Genomic DNA, 16,270 nt, shown 5'->3' on the forward strand with positions numbered 1-16,270 from the left:
TGTTGTAATGAACTTATGTCATGTTTTACAGATAGCTATGGAACCCAGTGGATGGTGTTGTCCCCAAAGTTTACCCTTTTAAGCTTATTAAGCAGGGTGCTTTGGTTAACTGTTTTGAAGCCGTAGATATATCTACAAATAGCCCTGTTGTGAATACTCCATTTATATTACAGTAGATAGTCTCTCTTGCCTTTAAGAGAGCTGTAAAGGTGAGATGTGCATTTTAAAAGAAAGGATTGGTATTAGATAGTAGGCGCTAACTATTAATGTGCTATAGCAGTTGTTTGTATAGAAGCTTTTCAAATAGTTTTGTTAGTGGTTATAGGTTAAAATGTTGCCTGTAATGCTTTAGGTCAGTGAGTGTGGATTGTTCTGTGAATGGCTTTATGTACCATGCTTGAAAGTAAAAGGTACAGAAGCAGTCAATAATGACAGGTTAAAGATGTGTTATGGGTTTTGCAATTTTTCCAGTAGAGGTAGACACAAAGTCTGAATAATTTGGCTCCTGCATTATTAAGTTTTAGTAACAGGAGTTTTGTTTGCTTGTACTTGCAAGAATCAGTAAGTCTGCATATTAGGCCAATGGCTATAAAGCACCTTCTGATGCATTATCATGTGTGGATGTCGAATGAGAAAAATTTTGGAAGTTGTGTGTGTCATTTATTGTGGACTTCAAAAGTTGTGTTTTTGTGGAGACAAATTGTATAGGTGTGTCAGGGTGCATAGAATGTGGTCTTTTGCTAAGATCCAAGTGTTGAGATTCTCTCTTCCTTGGAGGGGTGGACATCAATGGAGCTACTGCAAGTGACATCTTGTTTTGTAGTTTTGATTATTTTAAAGTAGAATTAGGGGGTATCTGCGGTACAGTAATGATCTCGAACGGAGGATGGTTTACAGCAGTTAGGAGGGAAGAGATGTGAATTTTTTTAAGGCAGTCAGATGTTATTTTTTATTTTATTTTTACATTTGCTGACTGGGCTAGTCTAACTGGATGCATGTCCATTTTCAGCAGAGGCCAGGGGAGAAAAGCTCCACTTAAAAAGATCAGCAAAAAGATAAACATAAAATGGTTAACATATAAATGCATGTACAGAAATTATTTACAGATTATTACATAACATTTCAATCGCTGAATACAAAAAATTTATTACAGAACATGAGAAAAATTTGCTAGAAACTCTATTCTCAAGGAAATGTTTTTTTTTTTTTTTTTTTTGTGGATAGAATAAGGAACAGATATGGAATAGTCCATGAAAGTAAAAGTAATGGTTGAGAAATACGGGGTCAGCAGTGATGATGACAGCAATGCCATTTTAGATTAGTCTGGGTTTTTACAGGGGCATAGCCAGTGTGTTAATGGGTCAGCAGTGATGATGATGGCAATGCCATTTCTGATTAGACTGGGTTTGTACTGGGGCATAACCAGTGTGTTAATGGGTCAGCAGTGATGATGATAGCAATGCCATTTAGATCAGTCTGGGTTTGTACAGGGGCATAAGTCCGTGTGTTTTCAGGTAAAGTTTCAATTTTTGTTTAAATAGTGATAAAGAGGACAGTGATGTCAGTTCATTTGGAAGTTGGTTCCAGTATTTTCCATATGATGTGAAAGACAGTGTGGAGGAGCTATACTGACTGTGTCTAGAATGCTCTCATTTTTAATAGACCTCAGATTTACTTCTGATTCTAGTTTAAGACTTTCTGAGACCTTGTAAGGTGGTTAGCTTTGTGCCTCCTGTTGGCTTTCTTAGGTAAATTACATGAGGGTATAGTGTCTCTGTTTTCTTTGGTGAAATGTTTTTTTTTCCAGATACTCCATGCAGCAATTTAAAGAGTGGTTTATATGATTAATAGATATATACTGTGTTGTTGGTTGCATCTATAGATTAAGTGGAATCATGTCTTGAAATCAAATGAGACAATTTCTCAGTGAAGTAGCTAATGTTTGTGGTCCTTGAAATTTATGAGTTCTTCCCAATGGTTAAGACTGAGCGTTTGTTTCAGTTTTTTGTTCTACTGAGTGGAAGATGAAAAGTTGCTAAGGTTGTTTTATGATTTGGATTATGATGTTAAAGGAGATAGTGTGGTGGTCACTTTTTGAAAGTTGTAGTATTGTGATTTTAATAGGTGACAGAGGGTTGATTAGTGATAACTAGGTCCAGGATGGTGTGATTTCTAGAGCATAGCTTTGATCTGGTAACGTCTTGAAAAAGTCAGGATAAGCTAAGTTTGGTAAAACAGTTAATGATGTCAGAGTTCTTGGGATTAAGGAGGTCCAAGGTGATTTGAACCATTACTTTCATGCATGGCAAGGAGCAGTGTTTTAATTTGGGACGGTTAGCAAGAAGAGCAATGTGTACAACTGTTATTGTTGGTTTGGAGTGGTTGCTGAGATTGCAAATGACTGACACTGAGCTAGGGTCACAATTAACATAATGAGATCTGATTGCAGAATTTTTACTGTGTGATTTTTAATGAGGAATAGGGTTCTACCACCTAATCCAGTCCTTGCCCTTCCACTGGAAATGCAACTAAAGACTGGGAGTGGAATTTACAGTTGGGAGTTTAATGTTTAAGCCAGGATTTTGAGATCGCCTAACTGCATATGCTTTTTTCTGTAAAAGAATGTGGCTGTTTCTAGTTTGTTTTAAATGCTGTTTGGTTTAATCATGGCAACAGAGATATATTCTAATTCTTTGGACCAAGGTTTAACTCCACATAGTTTCTTATGAGTTGGATTTTGATGAGTAGTTTAAGTTTGATAGAGAAGCAGATGAATATTTTATAGCTGTTAAAGTGTATCATGCTGTATACAATTCTTGCAGGAGGGAAGCAGTATATTTCAGACAATGAGAGTGAGAGATTTAGGTTACTGCAGTTTGTCTAAAGAAACTTAAGACCATAAGGATATGATAGAGAGTTATGTATCAAAGACTGCTTTCAGGAGAAAGCAAATTATTTGTGGTGTATGTGTGTAACAATGGCTTTACATTATTCTGTAAAGACTACATAGCATTATGGATTGCTTGATATGACCATGGTATCAGAATGCGAGTTATATTACTTTAAGTGACAGAGAAATGCTTATGTTGTGGGTTACTACCAGGTTGCCTCAGATTATTTGATAAAAAAACACCCTACAGTGGGAAAGCTAGTATAATCATAGAGAAGATCCAACAAATGCAAGGCTGTTTTGAGTGGCAATTAAAATGTGTTTTGCATGTGTGGGACAAATGTTTTATATTATGCATACCATAGTTATTGTGCATTATGAATAATGCTTAAGACTATAATATAAACAATATTGTTGTTTACTAGCAGAGACTGATAAACATTTGTGAATGAGTGGGACATGGGTTTTCTACACAATCTTTTGCTGAAGGGGTCTTAAGTGTTGTGTGAGTGTGTTGTTATTCTAGGGAGAGGGATCAGTCTGAATGTGAAAACAAGTGTCTGCAGCCGCACTTGGCAACAGTCAAATTGTCACTGACTTGTCAGGCATGTGTATGTGCACACGTGCATGCCTGACAATTTGAAATGCATTTCTATGGGGCTTCTATAAGAAAACAAATGCTCTTGAAGGGAGAAGACGAGTACTGAAAAAAAGCAATATGATCATCACTTCTTTCATCTGTAGAAATTTTTAAAGGACAACCATACTCAGCAACAGAATAAATGTTTTTCATCAAATATTGCATTTTCTGAAGTATTAGTCTCAATCCATCTGTATTTATGTATATTTGTATTTTCCTACTGGTTTTGACAAAAATAGCTTGGTTGGTGGCTACTGTGCTTCAAGATTTGAGATGCATGTAATGCTATCATCAAAGATATGCCCAACTCTAGGATTGCTTTGTGTAACTTTTTTTTGAGAATATCTACATCTGTGGCCATCCAAGACATTATCGAATTCATAAAGGGAATTGCAACCATCTACCACCACTCTATGGTGTCACATTCTGGAATCAATGAAATAAACTAGAGTATGGAGATCTCAATGGTCAGAATATGGTTCAGGGGCGGCAGTTCAGGGTGTGGAGTATAATGGGTAGTGAAAATCTCTGACTGCCATACTGAAGACTATACAGCTTGAGCAGTAGCATTGTGGAATATCTCCTTAAAAGAACATATGGTATTCCATCAGCACCAAAGTGCCAATGTCTGGTGAGAAGGAGAATATGATTTTAAAATAGCTATCAGAGAGACGAAAAGCTGACTGCATGTGGTTTTAAGCAAGGTATCATACAGAACTGCTTTTAAAGTAAATGTAATGATGTGCTGCAGCAATATTGAAGAGAGAATTTTTTTTTTAGTTTAGCGGATGTAATTTACCATGGAGTTCTTGAACTTTGATGTTTCACTTTTTCTTAAGGATAACTGTAGCTGATACAATGCATGATGCAGTCTCGCTGCTGTCTGTAATTATAGTGGGATAAGCAGCATAACCATCAATTACGTTCAAAAATGATTTATCTCCTGGTAGCTTGAGGCAAGGGAGAAGTATTTAACAAGGTGGGATCTCAGTGTGGAAGTGCTGTTGTATTTCACTTAGCATTAAAAAGAAAAATCTCAAAATCAAGATTTGGTCACAGCTGCCGCTTTCTATATTACTATATTCCAGATTCTTGGCTCAGTTATTAGCAATTTTATCTATTGTAGCATCACATTCAGATAGAAAACATGTACATAAATAAACGTGTATATATTTACATATTTATATATTTGTATGTATATATCTACATATATGGATTCTTATCATTAGACTGAATACTTTAACTGAATACCTGCTAACCATGAAATCGTTAAAATGTTTGTGTGTTACTTTGCAAAAAGAGTACAATACTGTGAGTTGAACCTGTATTAATGATAGTTTGAGGGGGCTAGGTCTATTTCTTAGATAGCTTGTAGGCAGAAATGATGGCAGTGATAGACTCACACTGTGCAACCAGCACAGTAGGCAGTAAACATACTACTTTGCAATCACAGGACTCAAAGTTTGTTCTTGTGGTGGATTCTTGCATTTATTGTCCGGAGATGGTAGCTAAACAACAGCAGTACTGGACATACAAGTCTAAATTAAACAGGACATTGCCACATCAGGTAAGGTGTTATAGAAGAGCACTCAGTATTTTCATACCTCAGATTTTTCAGATGTAGAGTGTTACTCCCATTGGGCAGACCTCTGCATTAAAGGTGCAGTTTCCCAAGATTACCCTTCTCTCATTGTTTATGACATGATGGAGTCCACGTCATTTGAAGCCTCTGTGGAACTGCCATCTAAAAGAGCATAGTTAGAGAGGTTGGAGAGTGTGAAATATTGTTTATGAATGCCAAATGAGTCTGCAGAAGTCACACTCGATAATTTAGATATTTCTCAGTCACAGCTTGAAATGGTAGTTTTGTAATAACTCCATGAGTAATAAAGCACCACATATTACTAAAGTTGTATTTTTAACACTGTAATACTTAACACATTTAATTATGGCTTTCATAGGGCTCATGGATGGCGCTTTTCATACAAAGCATCTGTATGTAGACAATTATACAACCTGCATAGATTTATACATTACTATGGAAGTACTAAGACCATTCCTTGGGGGTTTTGATAGTTATAAAAATCAATCTTAAAAAGTGTATAACCTGATGTGACAAGGTCTGTTTGAACTATTCTGTTTGATTTGACTTCTTTGGTTTGGTTTGTTGTATAAAATTTTGAATGAACTGCTACTAACAATTTGGTTAAGAATGTGAATGGTGCCACAGGCAAATGATGTTTTTTCCAAGGTTTTCAAAATAACTGGCACAATGTTCAGAATTAGAGAACGTCTGCCCTGTATGGGTCATCTGTAGAATTTCAGATGTCTGTAAACCAGCTGCTTATTGTGTGTTTTGTGGGATAAGAGGAAGTGTATGATGTTTCTCTTGCACTTACAGCTGAGTTTAATGAAGATGGTCCGGCTTCCCTGATGCACTTTGAGGATATTTACATTTCCGATAATAGTATGAAATTCTCTACAGGGTCTGCTGTAACATTTATGTTTCCACGATTGCTTTATACTGCATTTTGTAATGTGTCCAGTTTGAATTTATGTTTGCTTCAGACACAGAACTCAGTGGTGACATGGTTCCAGCACTTGGACTGCTTAACAGACCATCATGTTTTTGCCAGGAGGTGTGTAATGAGTGTTATGATTAAGGAATGGAACAGAACAAGGTGAATGACTTCTATGACTTCATACAAAATGTAAAGATATCTGAACTACAGTAACACTGCACACCACTACAACTGACAAAAGGTAAGCTAACCTCAAGTGCCATCAATACTTTTATTCTGGACTTCCACGTTCCAATAAAAAGCGTCACATGCAAATCAATAAAACTTCATAGAGGTCAACCAGTGTGCTTAAGTCAGTATTATCTCAATGTATAGAGTGCTGCTCAACTTATAACGCAATATTTATACTCATTCCAGTAAACACACACTTGCTCTCTATTTTCCAATGCATTCCTAAGAGCAGACGTCTCCTAAGCAGTTTAGAGATGCATCTGTTTGGAATATAAAGAGAAGCCACATTAGATGATAAAGTTACATATCTTCCTGAGTGATCTAACATAATGGCCATCTCTGTATTCTACCACTTACCAAGTCATATAGTGAATAGATAAATAAATGACAGTGGCTACTTATTTCACCTATTTAAATGTCTTACTGACCCCTGCACATTTATATCTCCACATTTTGGTGACCTAAATGTAATAATAATAATATGTAGGTTTGTACTTGTTATATGACAAACAGTTTGGGGGACTTTTTGTATAATTCTTCCTAGATGTAAGAATAGTATAATTTATTGGAGTTTGTGTCAACTCTCACACCAGAGCAACAAGAACCAGAACTGATAAAAAGAATGCAACCATTAATTTAAAAAAAAATTAAAATGAACAAATAATTTTACACATATTATACTTCGAAATGTATAGAAGTACATTAGGTAAGTGAAAGTAGCATCAGTAAAAAAAAATAAACTAAATTAATAAATACTTTCCTTTTTTTCTTCTCAACATAAAAAAGATAAAATTGCAATTTTACTACAGTTGCACGCATACTTGTATCTCAAGATACATCAGCTCACCTCCATTTGCTTGGAAAACCAAGTGCTTGACTTCCCACTAACCCACTCTCATGTTTCTGTGCCATCCCAGTAGCCAAACAAATAAAACAACGTAGTTCTACCAGAACTTAAAATGTAACCCTATAACAATTCTACCAGAACTTGTAACCCTAGAACTACATAGTTCCCAAAGTCCTCACTCCCTTACCCTAAACCTAAATTCCCTGATTGCTCCCCAACCCAAAAACTCTTTTCCCACTCCCTAACCCTAAAATCCTTACCCCACACTCTCCTCATGACTACTTGAATGGATTCATTTTGGTTCAAGCATCAGCAGCGGCTCACACAAGCTGCATGTTGACATTGTCCCTGCCTTTGAGATGGTGCTTTTTGAGTGTGTTGGACTTGTTTATCTGTAGTGCTTCCTAAAGTTACAAAAACATGAGCTACAAAGACAAATACTTGGTGTAACAATTAGCAAGAATCTATATTCCTCAAGTTGTGTGCGATAAATTTGACTCCTATCAGGAATCTTACCTTATGAAGAGTATTTCCTGGTAAGCATTATTATACTGATCATTTTGTGTTATATATTCAAATTAAAGGCTGTTGCATTATGAAACAGTGCAGCTTAAAAGTGGCCATTACCACTAAAACCTGGAGTCACCATATGTGGGTGGTCCACTGTAACAAAGTAAATCCCTTCTAACCTTCTCGGTGCTCTCTTTCCTAGGTGATGCATCAAGCATCCATCAGCTTCCGGCCTCAGCTGGTGGGGAACAATACAAAATGCCCCACGAAACACCTTTCCATTGGCAGACAGCATAAGATCATTCAGATACAGAAATTTCTGTCTCATATCTATAGTAGTTTGCACATCAAATGCCCCCATTCTCTTCCCTTGTACTGTGAGAGTTGTTAAATTGAATGTATGACTTTGCTTTCAAGAAATCTCGTATCAATATACAAGAACTACCTTATATAACCATTATATATTTCTATATACTCAATTGGTAAACATAAACGTGACAGATGAGCTACCCGTTGTTTAATTCTTCAGGTGACAAGGAGTTCTGTTAGTTGAAACTCTACTCCTACATAAAGTAGAAAGTATTTCAGCCTCTTCCAGAAGTTGATTCCTTCCCCTAATTAACTATGTTAACAGGTTCGATTACCCATGCAGACTTGCGAATGGATTTAGTATCATTCTTGGGAAAGTGCCACATATTGTCATGTTTGTGAATATACACACTAAGAGTATGCTACTCAGTAAAACTTCATTTTATGAAAGCAGAAAATCCCAAAATGAAGTGAAACAAGGTTAATATTAATAAAGACAGCCTAGCAGGCATGTCAGGAATGTAACAAAAGGTGTCAATGACCTCAGCTGCACCTGAATTTTTTTAAACTAACACACTGAAGTGTGTGGCGTTATGCTAAACAAAGAGCTTGCTCAGGAGACTTTGTGAGGGCTATATGGTCCTTGTATGACTGTAGAAAGTGAAGGGGTAAACCTGATAATTTGAGTAAGTTATGCATATTCTCAGTTGTAATGGTCTTTGGAAATTTCATCACTGTACATGGCATGCATCAGACATGTTACACAGCATTGCTGCACATCAAAATACCTTGCAGCATATTGTGTTACTTTATCAGCTGCTGCAGGTCCATGAAATATGAAGGCCTCCTTCAGTCTCTCTCACTTCCTCATTGTCAAATGTGTTTATTAATTGTAGCCAGATAATGACCAAGGCTTCAGCAGGTGAAGACAATGCTGGACGCAACAGCTAGAAATGCTGCCTATTATTACAGTGTCCGTAGGTCTGCTGTACACAAGACCTAATCTCTAAAACACATTCAAAATACTCAGTAAGTGTGTATGTTACAAGTACAATACATGTAACAACTGTACCAGATTGTTGAGACAGATTATTTATATGCAATCCTCTTATTGTTGAGTTGAGGGCCACAGGACAGTCAAAAACATGACATTCTACTCATAGTTCTAAATGAATATCACCAATAGTGCACATTTATACCACATGCATGTGTTAGCAAACAGCCGGTGCAGCAATGACGAATGACCCAAGTCTGCAAACCAGCACACACACACAGAAGAAAGGCAATGAAGCCCAGAATCAGATGACATTTGTGGCGAGCATTATTTGCAGTGCACTGAGGATTAGAACCTACTGTGTGTGGATACATCAGATGGTGTACTGCTTCACTAAGTGTATTAATGTGGTAAGAGTATCAGAACTGTGTGTGTGTGTGTGTGTGTGTGTGTATAATATATATATATATATATATATATATATATATATATATATATACACACACACACACACAAACACCCAATGAAAGAAGGAATGCTTTTGTACACTTGGTAAAAAAAATGGAAACTCTTACAAGCATTTGCAAATAATACCCTACTAAGCAAAAATCAGTTTGCATCCTAAGATGTAAAAGAAATGCATTTATTTAATACTACCACTACTATTAATTGATATTGCCTATTCAGGGATGTCCAGCTAGAAAACTATCTGACTCAATGGAGCTCTGGGAAAAATCTTCAGTGAGTAATAAATCAATAAAAGAAGCAGAGTAGTTGCAATATAATGGGGTGTGGGTGGGGGGAATTAACAGAAGCCTAAGAAATCCAATTATATATCTCTGCAAAAAGCATAGGTAATACAAGGCAGATATGAAGTGCAGATAGAATGCATTATTTATTTATTTTATTTTACATTTGTTGACCAGGATAGTCCGACTGGATACATGTCCATTTTCAGCAGGGGCTAGGGGAGAAAAGCTCCAACATTAAAAACATTACATTGAAATTAAGCATGAACATTAAAAACAATTCTTGTCAGACATAGCTGAATCTTATATGGTTACAGAAATTCAGATAGAAGCAGCTAGGTATTCCTTACAATACTGTTTCATATACTATAATATGGAAGGAGTTGGATTCTGGCAGGGGCAAAGCCAGTGCATCATGAAATACTGAATTTAATAATAGTAATTGTGAAGATAGGTGAAGGCCGCCAGCCTAGCTAGATAGAATTTTGTAGACAATTCTGTCATTTGTAAATATTAATGTATGCCACAGGTGTGTTATCTTAAATGTGAAAAGACTATATTGGATGTTGAACTGGAAAAAATGTAACAATGCACTTTGCTGTAAGAAAGATAAGTCAAGCATTGTGAAATTCTTTGATCTAAAACTCGGAGCTGAGATGTCTAGATGGAGGCATTCTGCCTATTGTTCTGAGGCCAGTGTTAATAGCTAGAATTTACATGTATAATTTCTTTTACTGCTCTGGCTTCCTGACCAGCTGCAAGATCAAAAGGGCTATTAACCTTTGAGTTTGTTAGCCTGGGAACCAGAAAGAAATGATGTAATCTGAAATGAATCAGTGGTACTGTGTTATCAATTTAAGGACAGCAAGGATGAGGGCATTTAGCATTTGTCTTGAGAACATCCAACTCACCAGCCTGTGTTCTATATGCAAGTTTATTTTAAAGCTGTGTTTTGTTTAGATGTAGCTAGGAACTAGGAAGATTACATTTTTTTCTGTATTGATGTCAGAACATTTCTACTGTATTATTTTAAGTATTTCTCTGTTGCCGTGGAACTCCTGACTAGCACGGTGTAGTGAAACGCATTGTCTCATGTTGTTATTATTTATTAAATATTTTTAAACCTTACAACTGTGGCTGTTTTGTGTAGAGATAATTTAATCGCTAAGAGTACATTGCATATATATAGTGATACTGGCTAAGCCACTCCAAATAAGCCTTGACTGTTAAGTTGCACTTACCATTTGGATAATAATATTGCAAAGTATAATTGGACACCCTTTTATAAGGGCCTTTTAGCAGCTGATAAATATTAGTTGGTGGTGACAAGTGGTACTACCATATAGTCTGGGTAAAAGGGGCACAGCTGGAGAACCTGTACCAGTCTTCCCCAGGAATGTCTGTGTTAGTGTATAACTCATATCTCAAAGTATGTGTGTGTCAGCTACTTGGGCAGGGACATGAAGCACTGGTTGGACAGAGAGGGTCCTGGAGGTGTTTGCTTGCCCACTAAGCTGAGATCTGGGCCATATAGCTGTGCCAGTGGGGAGTCTTATTGGGGACCTGGAGAGAAAGGGAGAAACCAGTCCCAGACTGGCTGTGATCTGTGTGTGCTCTTAAGGGAAATTGTTCTTTACTGTGTGTGTGTATTTATTATCCTTTCCTTATAAGGATGCCCCACACTGGTGTTAGTGGTGAGGATTGAGGCTCCTTGATTGCTGGGCCAGTGCATGAGCGTTACAGTAATAATAATGATCGTAATAGTACAGAACACACAGGTAAACACTATAAAGGTAATTACAATGTAAGTAACAGAAGCAGTAAAACATTGAGCAAATCACTATGTAAGCATTGCTGGGTTCTTAAATTAGTCCTAAAATTGTTTGAATACCACTGATAAATTATGCATGTGGTGAGGTTAACAGGGAAATAGGAATTTGCAGTTATCACATTAAAAAGAAACACTGAACAAGAAAAAAAAGCCGCTGTGGTGCAGTGGTAGCTTTGTCGCCTCACAGCAAGAGGTTCTCCTGTTCGATTCTCAACTGGAGCACCTTCTTTGTTGTTTGCATATCCTCCCCGCAGTCAAGTAGCATTCAAAAGACATGAGTGAATGGGTGTGCCTTTGTTGAAGGTTGGGCATCAAGCTGACACCTCAGCACCATAAAACTCTACTGCCAATCATTAGCGGACTGGAGTTCCGCTGCGGCGACCCCTAACCAGGAAAAGCCAAAAGAACAACATTATAGACAATGATAATGTTAATCTAAAACATTTATGCACAGTTTATGTTTATTTTTTCTACATATATATGTAGGTTTGTTAACCAGGGTATTTGCACTAGACTTGTGTACTATCTGCAGGGAGAAATAGGATGGGATTTATACCAAACATGGGGAAATTTGGTTAGTTTTTTGGAGAAATTCCCTTGCTCTTTTTGAGAGCTGACATAGGATCTTTCCTTTCCACTTGAGCTGCCTCCAGCTCTGATTGACTGGACATCACTTTAACATAAACCTCTAAAGGTCATCATACTCAGTGCTGATAATTAATTCAAGCACTTGCTAAAATATGATGACAGCTATATGAGTTGGTGTTACATCAGTTCAAATGTTAATGTTCTGTTGAGATTTACTTACGCATCTATATCATATTATCGAAGACGCAAAATGTTGAACTTTCAAAAGAGTGAAAATTCCGAAACTCGAACTCTGTATTGTGCATGGATTCAGAGGGAATTTGGTTACATTAAATTCAGTTAAAGTAAAATAAATAACTGTAGCTGACTCACCTGGTCTATTTCCTAACCAAATGTAAAAGCTGCCTTTCCTGTTGAATCAATGCAGTGTCTCTCCATCCATCATAAGATATGGCTTGTGTCTTCCAACATTTCATTCCTGAAACAGGGGAATGCTTTTTGAACCCACTCTATCAGGTAAGCTTTTCCAGCTGGCTGCTACACAGTTATTTCATCTTGTAGGTTCATATTGTGCCTTGTTTGTTGTCATATAACACATTTCAAATAACAGATTCATAGAAAATAAAGGATTCCATATCAAAATGAAAAGTTTAATTCATGTCCCTCTCACCTCTTCTTTCATGAATGCATAATTGCCTCTGTTAAGCTTTCATATGGTTTCTGCTGCAGACTATTTTACTCACTGTCCTCACAACCACCTCTGCTTCACCTGTGGCTTTTCAGTCATAATGTCTGGGCAACTGTATAGGTGCTGTAGAAAGAACCTTAACGACATACCATAGAGAGATTGCCTTGCTCTGCTTTTAACTGTTGTCGCTGCTTGCTATATGCCCCAGTAGCTAGTACTGGGGTTCAAATCTATGTAGCAAGATGCCCTGCTGGTGCAGAACCTAGTAAAAAAAATGAAAGACCATGGACTTCTAAAGATAAAACATGCTGAAACATGTATTGGCTTAGTTTACATAGGCACTGCATGTTGGCCTGACTATTTTTGCGTGATATTAATCTAAAAAATAAATAAGTGAAGAATACAGGAAGCTCACCTAAGTTTGCTTAGAAAATTATTATTTTGGAAGCCATGCAGAATGAAAGCAAAACACCAGTGTCTGAACAGGAAAACTGTCTAAATATGTGCAAGATATCCAGGAGAGTGGACATACACAAACTGTATACATGAGTGCATATTTATTAGCCAAAACAAATGTAAATCAAGCATCATTCACTGCGGCATATTATGACAAAAGGCTGTTTCAATCTGAGCAGTTTTTTTTCTCTCCAGATCTTACATTTGAATTCCACCTTCTTGGTTTATTGATTAAAAATGAATCATCATGTTGCATTTACTTTAATGTGCAGCCATTAACTAGATGTAAGGAATACTGTTAAGATACTAGCTTTCACTGTAAATTATAGTAATATTCTGCTATTAGCAGGTGGCAGATAATAGGAATGACTTCATTTCTATGAAAAAATTGATTTACTCCTATTTTATTTACAGAACTGCATCTGCAAAGCTGAATGTTGCCAGAAGTTCAAAATATCTAACATGCTCTAAATTATTTTTTTTTCCAATACTGTATCTATAGGTACAACAGAAAATTTTAATGGCTGCATAAATTAACTTGATTTATTGTGATACAAGCTGTATCTTTGTTTGCTGATGATGTACATATCTATGGATATCATGGAAGTACTGCATTGTTTGCATATAGGAGAGGCTTCTGTCTTGTAGGACTTGAAAATAAAAAAAATTAGACGCATTTCTCTCTTAGCCATGATATTATTTTTCACATTTTGCAAATGGTATGCAAACGGTACCAGTCATGCCTTTCCATTTAAAAAGGAGACCATAAGCTATTTGTTTAATTGAGAACCTGGCGGATTTCTTTGAAAAAGTGACTATGGCCATGAATGAGGGTAAAACAGTACATACTACTTACCTCAACCTGGCCAAGCTGTTTGACACAATTCGCCACTCAAATATTTTTAACAAACTCACAAAACTGGGCATAAATCCCTATGTCACTAGATGGATAGCCAACTGGCTTATGGACAGGACATATGTAGTTAAAGTGGATGAATTCAGATCTAGCAAGAGGCCAGTTACTAGTGGTGTGGCACAGGGCTCAGCACTGGGAGCACTCCTATTCAGAACATAGTTCTCTGAATTCTAGGTAAATGTGGAAGGCTTCAGGATGCATGCAAACATCCTCCCCCTCAGTCACAAGAGCTGTTAATAGAACCCATGTTGGCTGGCTATAGTTAAGGCTTAAAGTTGTATCCCTCTATGCTGCCATAACTGCTGAAAGTCATACTGTTTATTGCAAGCACATGTCTATTGGAAGACAGTTTCAGATTTAAAAAAAAGAAAGTTTTTTTTCTGTATTGTAGTCCTAAACTCTATTCATTTCGAAAAGACTTGACAATATTTGTTCTAAAGATTAAGAAGTCTATATAAGTTTTGTAGATAGCTGTAAGGGCACATGTTGATTATTTAATTGCTACAAGAAGGTTAGTAGTAGTTGGGTGACCTTTCCTGATAATGGTAGCAGGTTAGATTTGGGATACAGTTTATTCTGAAACTTCTCAGAAATCTAACACTGTAGATTTTCATCGCTTCATTCTATAATTCACTGGTTTTAAACAAGGAGAGCAGTACAATTACAAGCGCAGAGTACTTCAGTTGTGAGAACAAAGGGCATTTTATTCTAGATGATCTTTGCCTCCATGCCTGCTGACCATCTGGCTTCCCCTCAGGGACTCAAGCACATTCATTTCAGCGTACTTGGTATCCCCAGCTTGGGGCTACAGTAAGCTGGCAGTTATTCAGGCAGCAGTGAAGGCATGTTGTGCTCTTGTTGGCATCCCAGTATTAAGGGATTATGGTAAAGGACTCGCAGCAGAAGCCACAGTCCCCTTCACATATGAATGCATACTCCTGTGAACATACAAAAGGACCTTCATATTCACATCTTGGTAGCAGAGCTTCCACTGCAGGGCCAATCCTTTGCAACACCATCCCTTCTTTAAGGGACTGTGGGATTGGTGGGTCCTGGCCCTTCTCAACCAAGAGTCGACATGCCTATCTTGCTCATGTCAGCTTCAACATTTGCCAGACCCACTGGATGAACTTATGAACCTGAAACAGACAGGACTTTATCCCTCTAAGGCACTGGACAACAGGATATTTGTATCAGATAGCATATTCTGAAGTTCAATTTCTGATGTTAGAATAGTCAGCACATAAACACATTTTATACAGAGAAAGCAAAAGCACCAAAGGAAACCTTTAAATATTAAACATTTTATTGTGATGACTATCTTATATACAACAACCTGAATGGCCATCTTCCTTACCTTCATATATCTTCAGATTACCCTGTACTACCTAATATCAGGCTTGTCCTCTTACCTGCTGTTTTCATGGGCTTATAAGTACTCCAGCAGTCTATCTGAAGTACAATATAACTCGCCTTCTCAATCATAGATTAAGATACTCTTATCATATGTACTTAAAAATAACAGTTGTATCTTTCTCTTATTTCTATGCAGCTATGTGATATACCCCTATCCCAGACACTGCAAGTTTCCAACAGTGCAGAATGTAGTTATCAAATATCACCTCCCATTTTCAGATGAAGCTCTGCAACAGACCTTTCACCTGTACCATGGAGCATGCTCACTGCACTTTCCAGGCACTTCTAGCATGTTCCTTCATTTATCCATCCAGGATCTATGAAATCTGCTAGGGATGTTCTTCATGCTGATTGCTGCTGCAATAGATTTAACTACGTGTGTTATATCCTGGCAAGGATATAACAGACCAGCTTCCAAAGCTTCAGGGCACCTTCCTCATGCCCAAACTGTCAGCCAGCTTGAGCTGAATTAATTAAAAGATAAGTTTGGGTAGGAAGCACTTCAGAGCTTTACTGACAGAAGAAAATGCTTCTCTGAGGCTTTTGGGGCTCAAAGGTCAGCTTGTGCTTTTTCCTTTGTTGGGCTGATGAGTTCTTTTGGGGAAGAAACTTCCATTTTCTTACATTCTGTTAATGTTTAATGAATGTATTAATAAGGGAAGTTATTTTAAAGCTAGGAGTAG

The sequence above is a fragment of the Protopterus annectens genome, chromosome 16.part0 (genome assembly GCF_019279795.1).
Source record: "Protopterus annectens isolate FY-2018-M chromosome 16.part0, PAN1.0, whole genome shotgun sequence".
NCBI classification, from domain to species: Eukaryota; Metazoa; Chordata; order Ceratodontiformes; family Protopteridae; genus Protopterus; species Protopterus annectens.